This window comes from Dreissena polymorpha, chromosome 1 (genome assembly GCF_020536995.1).
Source record: "Dreissena polymorpha isolate Duluth1 chromosome 1, UMN_Dpol_1.0, whole genome shotgun sequence".
NCBI lineage: Eukaryota > Metazoa > Mollusca > Bivalvia > Myida > Dreissenidae > Dreissena > Dreissena polymorpha.
In genome coordinates, this window is record NC_068355.1 from 125,138,472 (window position 1) to 125,150,967 (window position 12,496).

General features: G+C 35.1%; 1 protein-coding gene across 1 annotated transcript in view; it reads right to left on the bottom strand.

Annotated features, from left to right (window-relative positions):
* The window catches only part of LOC127848557 (receptor-type tyrosine-protein phosphatase eta-like), a 415,812-nt gene that overhangs the window by 292,396 nt on the left and 110,920 nt on the right, over positions 1-12,496 (bottom strand). The window lies entirely within an intron of this gene.

The window sequence follows — 12,496 nt, forward strand, 5'->3', positions numbered from 1 at the left end:
ACTACTGCTACTACTACTACTACTGCTGCTACTTCTGCTACTACTGCTACTACTGCTACTCCTGCTACTGCTGCTACTGCTGTTACTCCTGCTACTGCTGCTACTGCTACTACTACTGCTGCTACTGCTGCTTCTGCTGCTGCTGCTTCTGCTGCTGCTGCTGCTGCTGCTACTTCTATTACTACTACTACTACTACTACTACTACTGCTTCTTATAATAATAATAATAATAATACTGCTACTGCTGCTGCTGCTGCTACTGCCGCTACTGCTGATACTGCTACTGCTGCTACTGCTTCTACTGCAGCTAATACTACTACTACAACAACTAGTACTACTGCTACTGCTGGTGGTGTTGGTACTTCTGCTACACTGCTACTGCTACTATTACTACTCCTGATTCTGATACTACTACAACTACTACTACCACTACCACCAGTCTCACTACCACTACTATCAGTCTCACTACCACTACCGCTACTACTACTACTACTACTACTACAACAACTACTACAACTACTTCTACTACTGCTACTACTACTTCTACTACTACTACTACTACTACTACTACTACTACTACTACTACTACTACTACTACTACTACTACTACTACTACTACTTCTACTACTACTACTACTACTACTGCAGCTACTTCTGCTACAACTGCTACTGCTGCTACTCCTTCTACTGCTGCTACTGCTGTTACTCCTGCTACTGCTGCTACTGCTACTACTCCTGCTACTGCTGCTACTGCTGCTACTACTGCTGCTGCTACTGCTGCTGCTGCTACTGATGCTGCTGCTACTGCTTCTACTGCAGCTACTACTGCCGCTACAACAACTACTAATACTGTTACTACTGCTACTGCTGCTACTGCTGCTACTACTGCTGCAGCTGCTGCTGCTACTACGCTGATACTGCTGCTGCTGCTGCTCCTGCTGCTACTGCTGCTGCTGCTACTGTTGCTGCTGCTACTGTTATTGCTGCTACTAGATGCCGCTATTTTTACTTAAGCTGAAAAAGTTACTATAACACCTTGCTTGCAGATGAAAAAATTACTCCCACACCTGTCGACACACGACATTCTCTCGACGCTCTCTCGACGCGCGACAAATCAGTCGACAGTAAATCTCGACTGTCGACTGATTTGTCGCGCGTCGTATTGAGCGTCGAGAGAATGTCGTGTGTCGACCTAGTGATTTTAGGTCGACAGGCGACATTCTCGCGATATATCATATTGACTGTCGACTGATTTGTCGTTCGTCGAGAGAATGTCGCGAGAATGTCGAGTGTCGCGCTCGAAGGTCGACACACGACATTCTCGCGACATTCTCTCGACGCTCAATACGACGCGCGACAAATCAGTCGACAGTCAGGATTTTCTTCAATTTTTGTTCTAAAACCCAGCGCGATATGCGACACTCAAATATTGACTGTCGACTGATTTGTCGCGCGTCGAGAGAATGTCGCTTGAATGTCGTGTGTCGACCTCGAAGGTCGACACGCGACACTCAACTTGGCACTATCCGGATTCCGTAGATAACTGATAAGATGCTGCATATCAGCGTCTGTCTTCTTTAGTTTCACATGTTACTATGAAATTCGTGTATTGTATTAATGGTCACATGTTAACAAAATTTAAGCTGACTAACGACGGAAAGGGTTAAGCTAAGCAGTCGAAGTTTTGATTCGGGCAAGTGTATATTGAATGACGGATTTATGCCAAAGTCGGGCCGAGATTTATTTATCTAGTACATCCGATCCCAAGCCCATAGTAAACCTGACATAAATGCCGAAGTATTATTTTCGGCCATATCGGGGGCCGGTCATTACAAAACGTTGCTGAGCCCAATGCCGTTAGTCTGTCGCATTTACTTCGAGTTTAATACAAGAAATCTTATTCAAATTTAACAGCATGTAGACGTTTTACATTGTTTATTTAGTGAAGTTTACATGAATTTGCATTTAGTTTTGTGTTTATGTTAAAAAGCGTTTAATGCACACAGGGTGTAGTTTGTAGTGTTTTTGAACGATTGTTAATTGTAAGATAACTCTCAAAACCCAAATTCCGAACCCGAGCCCAATAACACGTTTGTGTCTCTATTTATTTTTTAGACGATCAGTTTCGCAGTTAAAATGTTTGTATTATTGACCAAATTTTGCAAGATTGACCAATACATCTTCCGCATCAAACACGTGCATGTTAAGCCAGGCAAAGCAACTGCTTTGAGCATGCTCAGTTTCGGTTATGTTGACCCGCATCATCAGATCGTACTATATTTACAGCTTGTTCATTTCAATTCTATGCACTGTACACTTGGCTGTTATCATGCAATACATTTATTCTATATTAAGATACTATTATAACTATTTCCTTGTAAAGGCTTTCGTGTAACCCATTTTGTATGCACTACAATAATTCTATTTGGTCAAACAGTACTTGACATGTAGTGTTCACCTCAATTATTAACAGGAAAAGAAATCAGGAAATTATTCAAACTTACCATATGTTAGTGGCAAACATGCGTATAAATGTTTCATATGTGCATGTTTACTTTTATGATGGAAGATAAATGTTTTTCTGTGCATTGAAAAGTCGCATTCAGGTAGTTTATGTATTTTCCATCAAACAGAGACGTTTTCAGTAAACCATGACCATGTACGTCTACTGAGACACGTACGTATTGCTAATTTTCGACAGACTGTATAAAGTTTAAAAACTAATTGTTATAATATACATTAAACTATTTAATTCAAAATATGCAACACAAATATTTATCAGTTCAAACAAAAACTATATTGACAAAAGATATACGGCGTTGATTTTAATTTGTTTTTGTAAACGCAACACTTTTCAAACTTGAAAATCTCTGTTATGAGTGAAGATTTTTATTTAAAATTTTAATGATCATCTCACTACATTCTAAGCTAGCTCACATAAAATGATTCATCCGTGATGATTGGACGCTTTAGCACGTGGGGTATGTATAGTTTCGTCTTTTTGCACGTGAAAATGATGAAACGCAATATTATTATCAATTTATTAAGATTAAATCCTTTAAGTTGGGTGCTTACACCAGAAAAAAACATAAAATAAATTTTACAAAATGTATGGCTCATATGAATAGTCGAAATCGAAACCGCGCATTTTTGAAAATTACATTCTACATAGCCCACGTGATAAAGCGTCAGATCGTCACGGATCAATGATTTTATCATTAGATTTCTCAGAATGTAGTCAAATGATCACATCTACAATTTTGAATGAAAATCTTTACTTATAACAGATATATTAACAGAGATATTAAAGTTTGAAAAGTGTTGCGTAAGAAAAGTATCCAATCACTGGCAGGTAACCTGCAATATGCCACAATGCGCGGTTGCGCTCTTAAATATTTATATGAGCCATACTTAAAAAAACTAGTTTTATGTTTTCCTGATGTAAGAACCCACCTTAAATGATAAAGTTGAAACAATTTAAGAATAATATTGCGATTCACCATTTTCACGTGCAAACAGAAAATACCATACATACCCCACGTGCTTAAGCGTCCGATCGTCAAGGATGAATGATTTCACCGTGAGCTTTTTCAGAATGTAGTCAAATGATCACACGTAAACTTTTAAAACAAAATCTTAACTCATAAGTAAGATATTCAATTTTGAAAAGTGTTGCGTTAGAAAAGTCTCCGAGTGTATGTATATTATAGTTAAAAGAAAATAAAAGTGATATTATGGGCACTTTTCACTGTTGAATTGAGCTGAACAGGATAAACAGGTCAAAAGAGTTAGTTAAAATGCGATAGACACCTATAAACATAGCATATACTGTTAGATGCGCATAATATCACTTTAAACTTTTGTACCATCATTTCTGCGTCAACGATCACATGCAATTCAGAGATCGGAAGCATGTTTCATGTAAGATTTTTAAAAATGAATTAAAGTAATTCTTAATGAACCTTACAATCCAAACAACAAGGTGCAGTTTGGCCTCGGGAACCCTATTGACACGATTAGGAATAAAATCATATATAATGCAAACATTTAAAATTGTGTCTCAGTATTAGGGGACTGTTTGGATAAAATAATGAGTTGACTGCATATCTTAACATTTCTTATGAACAACATAATCAAGAAAATTAGACCATTACAATCACTCGTGATATGCGAAATCACGTCTTGAGGTCGCCGTGGAGTAATGGATATGGTGTCCGCCTAGCGACCGGGAGGTTATGGGTTCGATCCACACAGTGGGAGCGTTCTTTAGATCTACCCCAAAGACACCAAGTACTGGTTCTAGGCCCAGGAAACGGACTCGGAAACGGAGCGTTTATATAAGCCTTCGGCTTTCAATGCAATCGAGCTAAAAAAAATAGGTTTAAACTAAAGCACGTCTTGAAGAGTGTACCCAGCTGTAGTTTTACCCGCTTGCAAGCTACTAATATAAACTGTCGTCATGTTAACACACGGATAGAGATTCATTAGGACGAACTCTGTCTATAGTTTATTACAAGAAGTGTAGGGGCTCAGAGTGATTTGATCTACTAATCTTTTCAAATTCGGATTTATGAAAACGGAAATTTTTAAAACTGTCATTCAGGTGACATTAAAGATGCGTATGACAGAATAAACATAGATTGCGCGTCGTTTTATTGTATGTCAAAAGACATCAACATAGACTGAAATATATTTTGTGAATGTGATAACGCGTTAAATCGGCCATGAAAATTGAGGAAATATATAATTATTTTTATTGTATATGTGCACAATTCAAATCACAACATGATAAGCAAAGCTCAAACATTTAATGCTAAAATTAGTCATTTATAATCATTTAAATAATTATCCTATTCCCACCACTGTATATTTAATATTTGATTACTTAAGTGCATTTTAACAAAATACCTATTTAGTAAATGCAATTATAGAATGTATATGTATGTATTTTCACATATTTATTATAATTAACTCGCAATTGTCTGCGAATTAAATTGGTTTATGGTAAAAATTAAACAGAATGTTGGTACAACAAAGGAAATGCGATATGTGAACGCAAGCATATATTCAAAATTATGGGATACAAGCATTACAAAGATATTGACATGTATATATAGTAAACAGCATATAACTCATACATTATTGCATAGAATAAGTGTTGAATTCTCTTGAACATTTGTTAAATAAATACAACTTGATGTACAATTTAATTTTGAGAACATTCAATAATTACAAAAATATGTGTTTATAAAGATTTATTAAGAAATAGAGGATATTCGTTGATTTTAGTTTAAGATCTTTTTATCATATCATGAGCGGTCATATAAAATATATTTTCGCGAAAACAATTGATTTTTTTAATGAGCGATACGAATTGTGCGAATGCTAAATTAATTATATAAGCGACATTATATTGAGCGTTATAACATTTTATTTTAAATTCGATGCAGTTTATTTGAGTCACATGATCACAAACATGTCGCTGACCGCTGGCGTGAGAAAATATTGTGTAAGTTTTTCAATCTTTGTCGCGTTATGTTGTTATTTACTAAAATTATAATTTGGTTTCTATTGTCCAACAAATTTTACACTTACGATGATGTTATTAACCTATGGTTAAACATATGATTAAAAACACATTCCAACGTACTTAGAACTTAGAGAGAGTAAAATGATCAAATCTTTATATTTAACGTGAGGTAAAGTGCAATGATGATATCATCATTCTCTGGTATTCTTCACTTATTTACCGCCTAACATAATACAAAATTTAAGTTGTGAAAAATATGCTATACCTTTTAACTGACATAAAGGTATCGTTTTTAATTGAATCAAAGTAAGTTAAATAATTAATAGATTGCATAAAAAAAATCGAAAATAAATAAAATGAAAAAAGTAGCCCTTTTCATGCTATAGAGAAAAAATCGGGCATTACTTCTCCATTACATTTCAATAGTTCACCCTATAGCATTAAATAAATACTAAATAACAAACCATTGAACAGTGCGGTTTCAATGATGTTTGAAGTGTGTGCTTTGAAAATCTATTTTTAGCTCTTTTGACCTTTTTATTTAACAGACAAAAACAACTTTCAAAGAGGATCGCTTTAGCATTATTCTTGTGAAGTTTTTTACCATTCAGCACAACGGTCAAGGAGGAGCTGTTGTTTTCCTTAAATTGACACGACACGGACGTCTGACCATGGACGCGAAGCATCAACCCATCAGAATAGCTCACTATGAGCACTTCGTACGCAGATGACCAAACAATTTCGACTACATAACATCGGGGTATATCGATCTTCGAAACAAGTTAAAAATACAAATATTTAATTAAATCTGTAAAAAGTGTGTATTAAATACGTATTGATAATATATGTACATCCGTTTCTTCATAACAATAAAATAGTTTAAATCAAGATATACATATGCACAGGACAAGTATATCGTTATTCAAAAGGTAAAATGTACATAAATGTCATGTAACATAAAAATGGTATACATTACTAGTGTTAGCAAAGTGACGCCTTAAGTAATCTTTTGATTCGACACATTCTACCAAATTTGTTTAGCATGGTATGACAGACTTCGAATATACGGCGTTTCTTGAATAGTCCTTTACATTTTGATATGTGTACGGGCAATCGCAGTAACTCTTTTTTTTATATGTTGGACAGCTCTTCGTACACCGAATTTCCATGCATTGTATCTGCTTGCAGACACGAGTACGCATCATTCGCTGTAAGAATAAATATGATAGTATTATTTTATCCTTAGTTACCTGATTTCACGTGTTATTAAACTTCATTGAACGCGACTGAAGGAATTGAACAAACATTAAAGTATTTATATTGTGAATTATATAACAGCTGTAGGACCTATCGTACTCACAGCACTCTTAATATTTAAGAGCTTTGTGTGGAAGAATTATTCAATAATTCTCGAAATAGTATAATATGGAATCAGAAACTAGTCTACTACTGTCCCTTGTAGTAACATGTAAAAATTTTTATGATACTTCATCATACGGGTCACATGAACGACAATAGTTTTTATAATAAAACAATACAATTTCACTCGCGAAATTTATTAATTAATAATCCCGCTGACAAAAAGTACCAAACTTTTATATAAGATATTATTGGTGCATACATCCACACTATGAGTTAATATAAGACGTACCGGGATCACTGTTGATGTGAGCACCGTACTTCTCATCCAACAGTTTTGACACGCACTCGTGGATGAAGATGTACTGTTGCTGCAAAAAGGGGAACAACATGGTAGCTTCAAATCTGCCTCATATAAGTACAATATTGAAAATAAGATGGAGTAATGTGGAATCGTGCGAGTATCAATACGAACATACAACAAAAAAAACTTGACCATTGCATAGATTATGTAATAAGAAATGTATGCATTTACACTCGCAATCTCTTGTTCATTCTACTGAAAAATAATGTGTAAATTTTCTACTTTGCAAGCGATTCAAATGTTGCATTAAAGTAACAAAACTTCAAACAGGAAGTTATACTCGATGTTATCCTAACAAATACCTCAGTCTGCACCATGTGTGACCTGTTGTTCCTCAACTTTAGGACGAGGTCAAATATGTCAATTTTAGCCTGCAAGTCGTTGTTGTTGATGAACTGTATCATGCAGTCGAGTACAATATATGTGCCCGTTCCACCAACTCCAGCGCTGGAGAAAAACAGTATCATGAAGTAGCATATGGGGACAGTTAAATAATAATGTAGACGTATTGCATAGATCTGTTCTTTTGGTGCATGAGTTCATACATGTTGACACAAATATTTTTGTGTGTGGCAGAAATATGAACTCTAAGTTACTTAGAAATCAAGAAATGCTTGGTGAATATTCAACTTGGGTACAATTGACAGGCACGAGTAAAATATTCAATGGCATGTGGTACAGTCTGAATGAGATATTGGTCATGAGTTATTACGTTACTTAAATATCCATGCATTCGTCACATACAGTTTCTTAATGTTGTGCGACGTCATTAAACAAGCACATTGCTTTTGAATGCGAACAATAACAGAATGACAAAATTAGAGATGACCATCAAAGCTCAAGTGAACATTGATGTATACATAATTGCCACATCGAACAAGAGCAACAAAAAATATAAACCCTTGTTAATTGGCATTCGAATTAGTGAATAAAACGATTCACATACGTATGGATTGCCTAAAAAAGACCACTAACAGTAGATTGCATTGTAATGAACATTGACAACTTTTGACTATTGCTCATTCGTTTTATCTCAAGTATTTTCGGTATCGGCAAGTCAAAGGTACACTATTTTTCTATGATTTAATTCCACGTTTAGTAATGTACACAGTGCGGGTGTAATGCCATCAGGCATGTGTTTCTTATTGTTGTGATAACGTCGAACAAAAGGTTATGTTTCTGAGGCTTGAATAATGAAATGACATCGGTGGAAGCAAGTTGAATTGTAGCGGTATAATGCAAAATTGCTGTATAGCGTAATTTTGAAGAATATTTTGTTGCAAGTTTGCAGATGTTCTAACCTTGCTAGCAAATGTAGAGGTTTCTGCACTGAAAGGCGCCTTTAGAAATCTAATACCATGTACCTGCAGTGAACAACCACGGGACCGCTGCTTTCTGTTGGTGGCACCGATTCTCTAATACGTTGTATGAAATTCAACATCGAATCGTGTGTTACTGTTGCCAAGTTTTCACGCCATATCAGGAAATGAAAATGTTTCAACTCTCGTGTTTTATTGCCCTGATCATAAAATTAATATTTAAAAGCATACGAATTTGTCATATATATATCATGTCCGAATTTATTAAATTTGTTTAAAACAAACACACACAACAACGAATAGCATTACTTACATTACATATTCGCATAACCCTCCAGTCATAATATCCCATGCTTGTTTCGGAAATAACATCCACCATCACATCACCATACCACTTAGGTTTACCCGGATGGGCAGGCCAGTATTGCTCGCACTTGCTCTTTAATTTAGAAAAAAAGATTCCCATCGGTCTGCATTTTACACAATTGTTTAAGAATACTTCAAATGCAAATGAACCTACACATGGATAATAACAACGTTTTTGCATTGAAATCACTCAGGCCTAATACATATCATATACTAGTACTCGGTTGATTCAAATACCGTGTTTCCCTCCACGCAGGGTGTTAGCATGACGACGATGGTTACGTTTTGCTCCCAAATCATACGCCACATGTCATCAACAGTCTTAGCTATCGGTCCTTGACAGCCAATATACTCCCGAGATGAATTATAACCCTACAAATAAACTTCAGCTTTAGGATGAACTTGGGAACAGTGCAATAACGGACAATAACGACGTAGATGACTAACATTTAGTGCATTCGGGTAGTTTTAAGTATCATGTTCATACATTACTAAGCAATGCTGTTATGACGTTGAATTGAAACAATGGTTGATCCAATTGGCTCAATCCAAAGTAAGAATACTCGGTGAAGAAAAGTACGTACCTGTAAATAATTAGCGTTTATATAGTCTCCTTTATTGTCCTCACTGATTATGCTCAGTTTAACCCGAGAATGGTCAACTGAAAATATTTTTTTTCGTGAGGATGGACAAATTCTTTTATTTCAAATAAAACATACGCATCATAATTTTATACGCTTGATAACCACAATAGTTCTCTCTAAATGAAATGCACATACATTAATGTTCTACAATTAATAATCGTAACCACATAAAAACATTTTACCTACATGGAACTATGTTAGGAAATCTGTTCTTCGATCTGTTCTCTTGTAGCTTTGCTGCGTTTGTGGAGTGGTTAGGGCTCCGAGATTCCATTTCCTAAATTAAGCACGTTTTAAATCTGCACGCGGATAATACAAACTATCATGAATACTATGGTTTGTTTATACAAATTATAGCAATGAGAGTTCATGCAAATTCGTAAAGTGACTTAATTGTAAACACTGTTCTTAAAAAACTGTCTTGTCGATGTGTTTTCTGGCGTGCTGCAGAATATAAACGCACACAACAATTCATCTACAGGTTCTGCTAAGCTGCATGTACTAGTCAGAACACTATATTAACAAGACATGTAATCATATAAAACAATACGCGTTCTTTCATGATTTAATGAATAATCGTGAATGTGCTCGAAGATGTCTCGCGCGTCGTCGACACACTGAAGATATATTTCGTAACGCAACAAATCTTATGTCAATACCCAATATTTCAACAATAACATAAATAACAAGATGGTCACAGGTAATAAATAGGTCCCTCACCCGAGACGTAAGGAATTCAATTGTTTTATCAACGTTTGTGATGTTTCCAGAATCATAGATCTAGGTCAAGAAATAATTTTGAATCATTCTGAGCATTTGTAACGAAACGATGATTGGGCAAAACTATGGTATCTACAGTGTTCGCAAGCTAAGAGATATTTAGACCTAGTGACCTAGTTTTGATACCCTATGATCTTTATCCAAATCCTTTTCCTTTGACCCCATATGACCCAGTTTTCAGCTCGGCGATAATATTATTTTGCCGAATTTGCATAAAGATTGGGCAAAAACATAGCCTATAGGGTGTTCACCAGCTTTTGCGTTGACCCAGTGATTTTCTTTTCGACCCCACTTGATTTTGTTTTGAAGAGAGCTGAGGTATCATTTTGACAAAGGTTCTCAATAACCTTTATGAAGAATCAGGAATATATATGGTCCCTTGAGTGTTAATGAATATAGTTTCTTTAATTTGAATAAGTGAGGAAGTTTGTTTACCCCCTCACAGTTTCGAACTATCCCGAGATATGAGGACGAATGCTTTAACCAAGTTTCATAAAGATAGGGCAATAATGAAATCTCAAGAGATTTTTCTTTAATTTGACCTAAAGAATTATATCTTGCTCCAGAGTTTTAAATGTTCTCACCAATATTCATGAAATTTGGGCAATAAATGTGTCCTCAAGAATGTTCACAAACATTTTCTTTAATTGGAATTAATGACTTAGATTTTGACCCCAGATAATCCAGTTGTAATCTCAGTAAAGTTGTCTTCTTGACAAATGTTCTAAGCTATTTTGAGAAAATTCGGCATTAAATGTAACTCAAAAGTGTTCACAAGGTTTAACTATAGCAATATAGGGAAAACTGCCCGTCCCATGGCGGCAGTGTTTTTCAATCGGCCGGAAGCATTTCGAACTCGGCCGAGATATAATTGGGACAATACTCTAAGAAAGTTTTATGATGATTTGCACAAATGCGACTTCTATACTGTTCATTTTTTTTTTAATGACCTTGTGACATAGGTCTGTATTCACCACACCATGTTTTGACTTAAGAGTACAGTTAAGACTTAATTCAAAGAAAACTACGCCTATCGTCTGAAGATATACAGGCTACCACTGGTGATTATGTCATTTACAAAATGTTCTTCAAGAAGAATTATGTAACTATATAACAATGGTTAAAGTTATATACGACTAAAAAGTTTAATAATTTCTTATACATTGAAGTTTAAAGAATATTCCTTTCTCCTAGGCTTAAGCCTAAGGATTATTTGATAGATACGTGACTTGTTTTTGACCATATATGATCAAATGCAAAACTCTTCCCAAACATCATTTGATAAAAGGTTCTCAATAAATTTCACGCGGATTCAGCAATAAATGTGACCTCTTGATTGTTTTAAAAGTTGATGACGAATGACGGACAAAAGATGATTAAAAAAGTTTCACTATGAACACTTGGTGTTCCGGTGAGCTATAAATACATAAATATATATTTGACCTCATATTCTGCAGAGAAAATCAGATTGGAGTCTTTCTTCAGGTAGGTCAAGTATTTGCTGAATTCACTTAGACGAACAGTCCTGCAATAAGCACACATAACATCCATCCGTTACAACAAACGTGAAGAAAATAACATGTTTTAGTATGAACAATTATATTCGCCTCACAATACTGACACATATGTCCGATATATTAATCGTACTGTGAAAAGACTGTTTGATCGAATTATTGTTCAGCTATCCACGGAAACATGTGATTACCTTTGCTTGACTTTCTTCTCCTTTGCATATTGCACACTCATCTTTACACTGAAATATAAACAGACAACAAATGCAACAACAAGCAAAACATATTCAAATTGAATGATGTGCAACATTGCATGAAATATGCGTTTTTGAAAAAAGGTTTAAGCATCTGACCTATGCAAAATTTTCATATTATTTGTTATCAAAACGAGGTAACGTACTAAGAGAAACTTACGCCATTCTTTGCATAAAAGAAATATATTTATATTGCATTTATTTAAAACGTAGAACCGTCAACGACAACGACCTTAACTAAAGCTGTAAAATATGTAAAAAGATAATGTTTATATGCTTAATATTGCAACGAATAAGACCCTCAAGTGAAATAAACCAGTAAAAGTAGAACAATCAACATACGTTGGCTGTTTGATCATTTTTCGACGC